Source organism: Hypanus sabinus, chromosome 3 (assembly GCF_030144855.1).
Source record: "Hypanus sabinus isolate sHypSab1 chromosome 3, sHypSab1.hap1, whole genome shotgun sequence".
Classification (NCBI taxonomy): Eukaryota; Metazoa; Chordata; class Chondrichthyes; order Myliobatiformes; family Dasyatidae; genus Hypanus; species Hypanus sabinus.
Window position 1 is genome coordinate 163,852,873 of NC_082708.1, and position 12,076 is coordinate 163,864,948.

The 12,076-nt window shown below is 42.2% G+C and overlaps 1 protein-coding gene across 1 annotated transcript in view; it reads right to left on the minus strand.

The window, feature by feature from the left end:
• The window catches only part of fgfr3 (fibroblast growth factor receptor 3), a 287,562-nt gene extending 275,884 nt beyond the window's left edge, over positions 1–11,678 (minus strand). Inside the window, exons 1-2 of the mRNA XM_059965580.1 lie at positions 11,571–11,678; positions 6,011–6,093 (exon numbers count right to left, since the gene is read on the minus strand). The gene's annotated coding sequence lies outside the window, so the exon portion shown is untranslated. The remainder of the gene's footprint in view (positions 1–6,010; positions 6,094–11,570) is intronic.
• Positions 11,679–12,076: the final 398 nt, after the last annotated feature.

Sequence of the window (12,076 nt, forward strand, 5' to 3'; positions counted from 1 at the left end):
CTGTGTAAAGGACCCTGATTGATAGAAACATTATGATAGGAATGTTTGAGAGGCATTTAGACAAGTACACAAACAGGCAGGGAATGGAAGGAGTTAGACCATTTGAACGTGGGATTGGTTAAAACTGGCACCATGATGGGGCAAAGGGCTTGTACTCTTCTATATTCCAACCTGAAGATGTATGTTACACAGTGATAAAGAAAAGTAACATATTTCTATAGAATTTACTTCTGTAGCTGGAAGTCAAGTTTATTGTCGTATGTACCAGTACATGTTGAAAGAACAGAAGACTCCGCCACTCACCCCAGTCAGCACTCACTCCTGGATCGACCACGACAACTACCTGGGGACCCACCAGTAGACAACCCCTTAGGAAACATCACACTCGACTCGAGTAATCGCAAATGGCAGGAAGGGAATAAAAATCTTATCTGCGGTAGTGGCACAGGAACATAGCATCAGATGCACAGCATCCCACAAGATAAAGATAAATTATCCAAAATAGAAACAAGAACACAGTTAGGTGAACTGAAAAGTCCATTGAGTGAAAAATGGTCATAAGCCTGAAAAATAAATATTGTGCTTTCATGTAGATTTTCTCACCCAGAGGGATGAAGGAAAAAAAAACTTCTGATGGAGACTCAACAAGACAGTCCATTAATGAAGATTCTCAGAGAAGGTTCCCCTGAGCCCAATATATAGTAATATAGAGTAACACACACAAAACGCTACAGGACTTCAGTAGATCAGGCAGCATCTATGGAGAGGAATAAACAGTCGATGTTTCAGTCTGAGACTCTTCATCAGTCCTCCTGATGAAGGATCTCGGCTCAAACACTGACTGCTTATTCCTCTCCATAGATGCTGCCTGACCGATTGAATTCTTCCAGCATTTTGTGTGTGTTACTCTCGCTTTTCTGCATCTGCCGAAATGTCTTATGTTTATGAACTGGATGTGTGTAGTTACATTTGCTGCACATGATATTTTGAGATGCTCTTCTCCTTGCCCCCAGGTCCTGTGCAATATCGATCACTATAGTTGAAAACTGTGTAGTTTAGGCTTCCGTTAGTCTCAACAGACCATGAATTTGCGCCTTGGAAAGTTTCCAGGGCGCAAGCCTGGGCAAGGTTTTTTTTTATGGAAGACCGGCAGTTGCCCAAGCTGCAAATCTCCCCTCTCCACGCCACCAATGTTGTCCAAGGGAAGGGCATTAGGACCCATACAGCTTGGCACTTTGAAAACTACACCCGGGGGAAACAACAGTAATCAGAACCAGTATCAGAGTCGGGTTTACCATTGCTGGAATATGTTGTGAACCTTGTTGTTATGCAGTGGAAGTACAATGCAATACGTAATATTAAAACTCAATTACAGTAAGAAGTATATATATGTTAAAAAAAGTGAAATTAAATAAGTAGTGCATTGAAAATGGCTCGGAGAAGGTTCCTGTTCCGTTTATTATCATTCAACCATAACATGTACACTGTCAAATGAAAGAAGGAACCCCCAGACCAAAGTGCACAACTCAGTACGCGTAACTCACAGACAACACAAAGAAATATGACCATAAACAAGTTAACAAATAATAAAGCGCATTCTAGAAGATATGAATATATCATAAAATATATTCCAGAAGGTTTATTGTTATCAAGGTCATATATGAAACTGTAAACAGCGTAAGCAATCAAAATTAGCTTTTTGCAGTAGAAGCTAGGGCAAACCCAGGATGAGATAAATTACACATAATGTACACTAGGCTGGAACAGGGTTTTGGAAGTGTGGGTGTAGGAGTGGATGCATCCTCTTGTGGGGGAACTTAGAACCAGAAGTCACTGCTTAAAAAATGAGGTAATCCATTTAAAGAAAGGAGGAGATTTTTTTGTCTTTCTTGTGAGTCTGCAAGTCCGTTCCTGTAAGGGTTGGGGGAAGGAGGATGGTTGTTGAAAGCAGAGTCCTGGAATATTATTGTGAAGTTGATACTTCCATTCAGTGGCCACTTTATTAGGGACACCTGTACACCTGCTCATTAATGCAAGTATCTGATCAGCCAATCATATTGCAGCAACTCAATGAACTTCACTTGCCCCATCACTGAACTGTTCCCACAACATATGGATTCACTTTATCTCATATTCTCGATTTTTATTGTGTATTTATTTATTTATTATTTATTTTCTTTTGTATTTGCACAGTTTGTTGTCTTTTACACATTGGCTGTTTGTCCGCCTGCCCAGTTGGGTGTGTAACCCCCTGCGTCACCTCAGGCTGGCTCAGCTCGTCTCGTCTAGGGGGAGCAGCCTTCGGCCCCGCCAAACTGGGTAATCAGCTGGTGTGGATGCTGTGTGATGTCCCTGCCTCGCCCAAAAACAGACAGTACACCATAAGTGATTAAATGAGTACAATTTATAAAGGTTACTATAACTAAGTGATTAATAACGATACAGTATATATGAAGAGAAAAAATAAAGAAAAGGCGCCAAACTTATCAAAGTCCAAACCACTTCGTGCACAACTGTTGGAGCTCAATTACTGAAGTCTCTGGCCACCATTCGATCCCCCCAAACTCCTCGACTCGCAGCTCAGGACCCTCTGAGTGGTCAACCAAGCACACCTAGCTTCATCCCCCCTCCTCGGAGTACCTCCTGGCCTCGGACCCCCGCTTGGGGTCCGTTCCTCGCCCAGCTTACAGCATTGCGTCGTCTCTCTCAACCCCCTCGCGCCGATCTGCCCAAAAACCCGTTAACAAAAGCTTACAGACTCAGAAGAAAGAACATTAATCCCCATTTGGTTTACAAAGGAATACCATTCTCATTATCAGTAAATTTTTTACCCAAACAAGCTTCCAGCAACAAAGAAGCATTCCTGCTAGTTAACAAAACAAAGCCCTTTTGATTACATACACAGTAACAAAGAGAAAAAGAAGAAACCCCCTTTACAGGTGTGGTCTTCCAATGATTCTATTATGGTTTTTGATTTGCATAAGAAAACAAATCTCAGAGTGATATATATGTACCTTAATAATAAATTCATTTTGAACTTTTAAAAGCATGCAGACATGAGCTTAAGAGTTTATTTGTTGTTCAGACTATACATCAGAATGGGGAAAAATGTGATCTAAGTGATATTGACTGTGGAATAATTGTTGGTGCCAGATGGGGTGGTTTGAGTATCTCAGAAACCATTGACCCCCTGGGGTTTTCACGCTCAACAGAGATGGTGTGAAAAACAAAAAACAAATCCAGTGAGTGGCAGTCCTGTGGGCAAAATCTTTTTGTTAATGAGAGAGGTCAGAGGAGAATGACTTGACTAGTTCCAGCTGACAGGAAGGCAACAGTGACTCAAGTAACCATGTGTTACAACATTGGTGTACAGAATAGCATCTCTGAATGTACAATATATTGAACCTTTAAGTGGATGGGGACAAATATACCTCCCGTACTTAATAAAGTGGCCACTAAGTATAGATACTTGATATGTAGGTTAGATTGGGTAGTTGGGATGCAGTGCTGAGGTTACAGTCAGATTATCTGTGACCTTAATGAAGAGTGGAGCAGGCCTGATCTGTTGAGTGGTCCACTCCTGCCAATAATCTGTATGTTTATGTTTGGTTTTTACATTGACCTCTGCTGATGCTGGAACTGACCACTGAAGTACTCTTTTGCACCTAGCTCACTTGGCCAACTGTACTATTGGCACTGGCGCCTCCTTAGAGATCAGTCAACCTGCTATTTATTGAGAATTTGTACCAAGACCATCGTAGTTTAATGAATCATGGTTTTAAGCAGGAGAGCCATTTCTTGCCACCAGGAGCCAGGCTGACAGAATGATGTAGTATCCCCCAACCCTTTACTTGAGGCTTAATTGATGGGAAACTCAACTTTTCCACAAAAAACTAGGTGGCTTAGTGAATCACAGTTTTACATTTCACGTATTCAATATGAACCTTTCCACTTTATGTCAAAGGTAGAAACTATAGTTAGATGTTTGTCAGCAGAAATCATTGGAAGCACATAACAGCTTTGTCTGTAAACAGAGGAGCTGTTAAGAGCTTTGCTATGAAAACATCAGTCTCTCTCTATGCTTAACTGTCTACATGCTAGGTCTAAAGGCTGATAGATGCAGGCTAGTTAGTGGTTGTTAGGAAAGTTCTGACACAAAACTGCCCTGAGTGAGGTCATTGTGACCATTTCAGACCCTGACTTCAGCTATAGCCTTGTTCACTTTGCTCTGGTAACTCAATAAACCACTTGAAGGTTCTGATGGATGGCCCATTTGGTCATCAGACCAGGACTTCCCACTCCAAATCATTCACACTACACCTGGAATGGATGGACATATTTATGAGTTATGAGCTGCCAGAGAGACTGATGTCTTCTGGTGCCCTCTGATGGTTGTCACAAGTCCCACAATGTTCATTGAAGTCAAGATGTGTAGGGAGGAGAGAGAGGCATGGGAAACATGTCTCTCAACATGGTGAAGATTTAGGAAGGAAGGTAAGCATCCTTAAAATAAGGAGCCTTCAGGAAAACTGGAGAGAAATTTATTTTATTTTACTTAGAGATACAGTACGTTTATAGGCCTTTTCAGCTCAACAAGACTGGGCAGCCCAATTACACCCACATGACAAATTAACCTATTAACCGGTACACCTTTGAAACATGGGAGGAAACTGGAGCACCAGGAGAAAACCTGGGTGGTCACTTGGAGAAGATATAAACTTCCAGGTAGCAGTGGAATTGAACCTGGGTCACCTGGTACATTAACTGCTACGCTACTGTACTGATGAACATTGGTCTGATGTTAATGGAAACATAGAAAACCTACAGCACAATACAGGCTCTTCGGCCCACAAAGTTGTGCCGAACACGTCCCTACCTTAGAAATTACCAGGCTTACCTATAGCCCTCTATTTTTCTAAGCTCCATGTACCTATCCAAAAATCTCTTAAAAGACTCTATTGTATCTGCCTCCACCACCGTTGCCAGCAGCCCATTCCACACACTCACCACTCTCTGAGTAAAAAACTTACCCCTGACATCTCCTCTGTACCTACTCCCCAGCACCTTAAACCTGTGTTCTCTTGTGCTAGCCATTTCCGCCCTGGGAAAAAGCCTCTGACTATCCACACGATCAATGCCTCTCATCATCTTATACACCTCTATCAGGTCACCTCTCATCCTCTGTCCCTCGAAGGTGAAAAGGCAGAGTTCACTCAACCTATTCTCATAAACCATGCTCCCCAATCCAGGCAACATCCTTGTAAATCTCCTCTGCACCCTTTCTATGGTATCCACATCCTTCCTGCAGTGAGGCGACCAGAACTGAGCACAGTACTCCAAGTGGGGTCTGACCAGGGTCTTATATAGCTGCAACATTACCTTTTGGCTCCTAAATTCAATTCCATGATTGATGAAGGCCAATACATGTTCATCATTTGCAGCACATACAAAAATTTACAAACATCCACATAAGACCGAGGTTTCACACTTTTACAAAGGAGCTGAGCATGACTTCTGAAATATCCTTTGCATCAGAATGTCTTGATTAACATGTCATGTCTAAATGGATTAAATTCATTCACATTAAGTAACACAGGCCATACTTCACTTTTAGGCTTTATCTGACAGGAGTGAGTTTAACCCCAAACAAGAGAGAATCTGCAGACGCTGGAAATCCAAGTAACACACACAAAATGCTGGAGGAACTCAGCAGGCCAGGCAGCATCAGTGGAAAAGAGTACAGTCCTGACAAAGCATCTCCGCCTGAAATGTCGACTGTATTCTTTTCCATAGATGCTGCCTGGCCTGCTGAGTTCCTCCAGCATTTTGTGAGGAGTGAATTTAAAACACTTTAACAGAGAGAGAGAAAGTGAGAAGCTGAAATATCACCAGCAGTATAAACTGCCGAGTTACGCTGACTGACAGAGCATCTGTTTATCACGCAAGAGTACGTTCGGGCGACAGGAACAGAGTATATGGGCTGAGGTTAACACATTCTGAAGTTCCTTACCGAAGATGCCAGCTTTACTGCAGTTCACAGGCAAAACATCGAAAGCACGGGTAGCAAGTTATGTCAGTCATCCTTCACTGTACCTGTTGAAACGAAAGAAAATTTATGTTAATTGGAACACAGCGCATCACCTACTACCCTGGGGTCACAGGCCAGATACACGCCTACCTCATGGAGTGAATCATTAACTGCTGTTTAAGTGCTCAACAAGTCATCTTCCAGATGTCTGCTGAAGTAACCCCTGCCTTTGAATGAAATAGAACTCGAGTCCTTGCTACTGACAGATGACCTGTGTTTCCCCTGGGATGTCTGTAGCTGTGCATATTGGGTGAGGAGAGGACTTGGTTCAGTTGTAATGTTTCCTGTGGTTAAATGGACTCTCAGTATTAAAGGCTCCCCATTGATAATTACTAGTTAGCCGCAAATAATTCTCTAAGACTAGGCAATGCATTCAAAAGAGGTGCAAAGATATAAAAAATGATACAGATTTAGATTTAATATTTTTATTTATACTTTGCATTTCAGGAATAAAGTGACACACACAAAACGATGGAGGAATTCAGCAGGCCAGGCAGTATCTATGGAAAAGAGTAAACAGTGAGCGTTTGGGGACAGGACCCTTCCTGATGAAGGGTCTTTGGCCCAAAACATTGACAGTTTACGCTTTTCCATGGATGTTGCCTGGCCTGCTGAGTTCCTCCATCATTTTGTGTGTGTTGCTTGGATTTCCAGCATCTGCCGACTTCCTCGTGATAATGTGAATTGGAAATTTAAAGCATAGTTAAATTTTCAACGACAGGCCATAAAGGCAAGATTGCACACTGATTCTCCCACTCTCCATTTTCCGCAGGGCTCGTCTTTCCCACCGCCCCACTGTCAGCTTTCTGCAGGGATCAGTCTCTACCTGATTCCCTTGTCCAGTCGCCTCCTCACTGATCTCTCTCTTGGCACTGATTCCTCTAAGTGGGTTGAAAGCTACACCTGCCCCCTCACCTCCTTCTCACCGCCATTCAGGGCCCAAATGGTCCTTCCAGATGTGGTGAGCTGACGTAGATTGGAGGACCATTTCACCAAGCATCTTCACTCCATCCATCACAAAGGGTGCGGTTTCCCAATGGTTGCCCATTTGATTTGACCACCTATTCCCATTCAGACATGTCGGACCACACCTTCCTCTACTATCATGATGAGGCCACTCTCAGGTTGGAGGAGTAACACCTCATATTCTGTTTGAGTAGCCTCCAACATGATGGCATGAACATCAACCTTTCTGAGCTTCTGGTAATTTCTCCACCCTCCCACGTCTCTATCCATTTCCTGTTCTGGCTCCATTCTTACCCTTTGCCTTCTCCAAACCTACCCATTTTCTCTCCCCTGGTGTCCCTATTCCTTCCCTTTCTTCCATGGAGAACATATTGCACTTACAACTATCACTTCTCAGTTTGTCACTTTATCCTCCTTTAGAATGCACCCACCTTCCCCCTCATCTGGTTCATCTATCATCTACCAGCTTGTACTAGTTCCCTTTCCATCACCACCTTATTCTGGCTTCTTCCCCCTTCATCCCTTTCACACTGAGTGTAGCAGCTGGCCCGTGGCTTTCTGCCGGAGCGCAGGTGCAGATGCTGCTCCAAAAATAAGCCTTTTATAGCGATAAAGCCCTTTGTGAATGTTTATGGTGAGAAGCACTTTGGACTCTACTTCCATCTCCATCCGTAGGTAGGCCTCACCTAAGTCCACTTTGCTAAAGTGTTTTCCTTCAGAAAGGTTTGCCAAAGTATTCCCTATCCTGGGCAGAGGTTATTGATCTACTTTCAGTGCTGGATTGTTGGTAAAATCACCATGGATCCTGCCAGACCTATCCTTCTTGGCTATGAAACTACTAGCATTGCCCATGGACTCCAGTCAACCTTGGAATTCCTTCAGCCTCCATGTGATCTAGCTCACTGGCAGCATTATCAGAGATGGTACAAGGAACCAGAAGGGTTTTGTAAAACTTGAGGTCACATTTTTTAACACTATTTTACCCTGATCAATGCCATCTTTGGACACTGCTGTGGCATCATCCAGTACCTTTCTTAATTCACTTTCAGTTGGCTCTATTGTAGGGGATGTGACATGCAAATGGTGGATGGAACTCCAATCAAGTTGAAGTTGTCTCAGCCAATCACAGCCTCACAATGCTGGCCCTACTGTTTTTACCACATACAAACCCAACGAGGCTTGTTGGTTGTTGTATCTCACTGTTATGAATGTCATTCCACAGGAGTTAACTTTTCTCTAGTATAAGTTCCTAGTTGGATATCTGCAGGCTTCAGTTTAGTATTTTCGAAATGCCGTTCAAACTTATTTAGTGGAATGACTGAAACAACCGAGTTAGTATCCAATTCCATTTTAGTTTATTTGATATTTGCTTCTGGTGCAAGTCATATTGCTTGTCCCTTGTTGGACTTCACATTGGAAATCTCAGACCACGCAGTTGTGTGTCACTGTCGTCATTATCAGGTATTCCATCAACAGCATGCAGATTGGTGCTCTTTTTGAAATTGCAGTTTGACTTTTTATCTTTTTCTCTTTCCTGTGCAGTCCATTTATTTTTGTCTTCCCAATAAGCTCTTTGTATGTGTCCCACTTTGTTGCATTTCCTGCAAGTTTCACCTTTAAACCTGCACTGGTGTGGTGTATGTGAGTCCCTGCCACCACAGTAACACAATGTGTTTAGTCAGGCAGGTATATGTTTAGACATTGCAATTGTGTTCACGCTCATGTTCATTCCTGACTGCAACTCAGTTGTGACTCTGACTGCTGTTTTCACTGCTCTTTTGAGTTGTGCTTCAGTTTGGAGCTGTTTTTTAAATTTCATGTAAGATTCCACAAGTTAAATGATCTCTCAGTGCATCATTAAAATGATAGCACTGAGCTGACAATGCTCAATTTCTTCAAATCAGCCATGTAAACCGAAAAAGACTTCCCTTCCTTTTCATTCTGCTTATGAAACCCAAAGCATTCTGCATCAACAATGGTTTCGGTTCTAAGTGTTATTGCACTACATTCACAATATCAATAAAGCTCATTTTGGCTGGTTTGGTTGGAGTTAAGTTTCTAAGCAAATGGCATGCTCTTCCACCAATTGCACTCAGCAATACTGACACTCATTTTTCACCTGCTATTTCATTTTCTTCAAAATACTGCTCACTTTGTTCAGCACATATCATCCAGTTATCTATTGTGCAATCAAATGTGTCTATCTTTCTAATGTAGCCAGCCATTTCTGCTTTTTAAATTTTATTATTATTATCACCTGGTTCTCACTGTTTATGAACCCATGGCTGTACTTGTTGCTTGTTAATTTTGTCCATTTTCTGCCTTTTTTTAAACTCAAACATCTCTCTTCCCCTCCAAACAAAAGTGTGCTGCTCATCAGCTGGTAAGTAGTCAACTTGGGTTCATTTTAGTACTTCCTCATTGCCACTGTTCTGTTTTGTAACACCAGAAACTTTGCAAAAGAAAAACACAGGAGGCAGGATAACTTACTTCCTTTTTTTTGGTGAGGTGCTTGCATATGGTGTGATGGCATACTGCCACTTGGCATTCATGTACTTCTTACCTTTAGCCCATAATGAATTATGTAAACAAACAAAGAATGCTAAATCAAACAATATATTTACAGTACTACTCAAATATCACTGTGTAGGGACCCCTTAATCTCATTAGGCAGAATCCACCCAGACTGTTAAGGGTTAATCTTGCTGTGCATGTTACATGTTACGGTTTGGGGGTGGGATTTTTTCTTTTGTATATATGAGGTTGCCCTTTGTTTGCGAGGGTAATAAAGTGTGCATTAGAAGTAATTACTATCGTATTGGTTTTTGATGACACTCCTACAACTGAAATATTGAATAAATTACAAGAGTCTTTCTCAGGATTCTGGTGTCAGGCATGGACGTGGCGTGATCTGTCCAGAACTGTGGACTGGGAGTACCTCAGTCCTCAACACTTGGATGTTGGCCTGGGAAAGGATGCCACTGTGGGTCAACTTATTCTTCCAGTGACTTTTGAGGATTTTGTGAAGGGTGGTATTTTTCTAGTGCATTGAGATGCCTATTTTGCCAATCTTAGAAGCAAATCTGAGGGCCAGGATGTCTGGTGGCCCATGGGCCACGAGTTCTGTGCCATTTTGTGATCCTGTAGTACTCTTTTTATCAATCGATAAGGCTATGCTGGGACATTAAACTTCATTGGCAGTACCTGCCTTCACTGAGAGGTAGCTCCTGGAAAGGGAAGTCATTTACATGGTCTCACCATAAATCTTTATTACTGGAGGGGGATGTGGTACAGCAGGACTGGGCTGCTTGACGAACACAAGGGGTTCTGCAGATCCTGGAAGTTCAGAGCCAAGCTCAAAATGCGGGGAGGAATAAACAATTGTCTTGCTGATGGGTGTTGGCCTGAATGATTAACTGTTTGTTCCCCTGCTACCTGACCTGTTGAGTTCCTGCAGCACTTTGTGATCGAAGAACTTTGCCTTGTGGATGTTAATTGTAAGGTCTATCCTCTTGTATGCTTTAGACCCACCAAGTTCTTGCAACAGATTGTTTGTTGCTCCAGATCCTGGCATCTCTTATGTCTCCATTCTCTTAAATACTTTAGTGAACGAGTTAATGCTTGTAGTTCAGCCTCTGACCCCCGTGGCTTGATTACTGTGGTTTCAGTGACTTTGGTTCACATTGAGACCTGATAGATTTGCCTTGTCTGCACACACTAAACTTGCCTTGGACTCCATTTCTGAATTTCTATTTCACTGAAATCATTTAGACGTTGTAACTGCGGATCAGGTTTTACCCCGTGGAGCGCTGTTATTCATCAGTGTAGGTTCCATAAATAACAACATTACTACAGTGACTCTTCAAATGTATCTCACTGGCTGTAAAGTGCTTTGGGACATCCTGAGGCTCTGGAAGGTGTGTAAATGTAGGTCTTTCTTTCATTCGGTCCAACTGTAATAAGTACACTTTGTGTGTTGAGCAGATGGCCTCTTCCTGACCTGGATTTTAAATGAATAAAGCTCACAGTAACTTCTTTTAGATCTTCAAAGCAGAGCTGACCAGTATGTTGAAGTAATTTTCAGCAAAGGCAAGGATTAATAAATATAAAATGATACTAAGCAATATTTTTAGCCTTCAATGATTTCACAAACATGCTCATGTACTCACTGAAAAATTTTGGAAGTATTAACTAAAATATTCTGCCCGAGATTGAATCAGTTGTTTTAAGCAATCTGCTGAAGTACATTTGAAAAAACACTGAGATTTATTTGCTTTTATGAAGTGAAGCCCAACTGGACCAAGAGAAGAAAGGAGAATTCAGTGAGAAATAAACTATCCTAAATCACAGGGAGACATATGAAGATTGACTATCATGCGTAGTTCACATTGTTTAAATTGGAATGAAACCAGTTGGGAAGAAAAAGGAAGAAAAAATGTTCTTGAACCATAAACTCAAGGCATCAAAAAGAAAAGCTAACTCTGGGCCTGAAAACAAAAATTGCAATGGTGCTCACGTCTGTGCTGTGAAGCACTGGATGAAACCTCCTTGGCCCCTCCTTCCCTCCGCGTTCAGCGTTGTTTGCTGCGACCCTGACTCTTGTGAACCTGAGGGTGAGATTACATTGTGCAACCTTCACATTTGGAGGAATAGTTTTTTCTCTTGAAAGTAAACAATTAGACCTCAGCAGTCAAGTTCAAATTCCAAGGCTGGGCATGCAGTTAGTCATACGGAGAGAATCGGCCTAATTATCATTCAACTCTGGCACTTTTGTTGGCTGTCTTCCAGTATTCACTACTGTTGAATAGGCCCTCTTGTTGGAGCTGATCTCTTTTCTTTACAGTTCAGCACAGCTCAATCCAATCTCTTTTCTTTCCGCAAACTTTTACTTTCCCTTCCAGCACTTCCATCTCTAAGGTGATGGGAATATGAGGAGGAAACTTGTAGTCCCATCCTCGGGTGGTCGTGAACTGGTGTCCTCAGTCCCAGGCCCCATTGTATTCACGTTATACATTCTGTCGA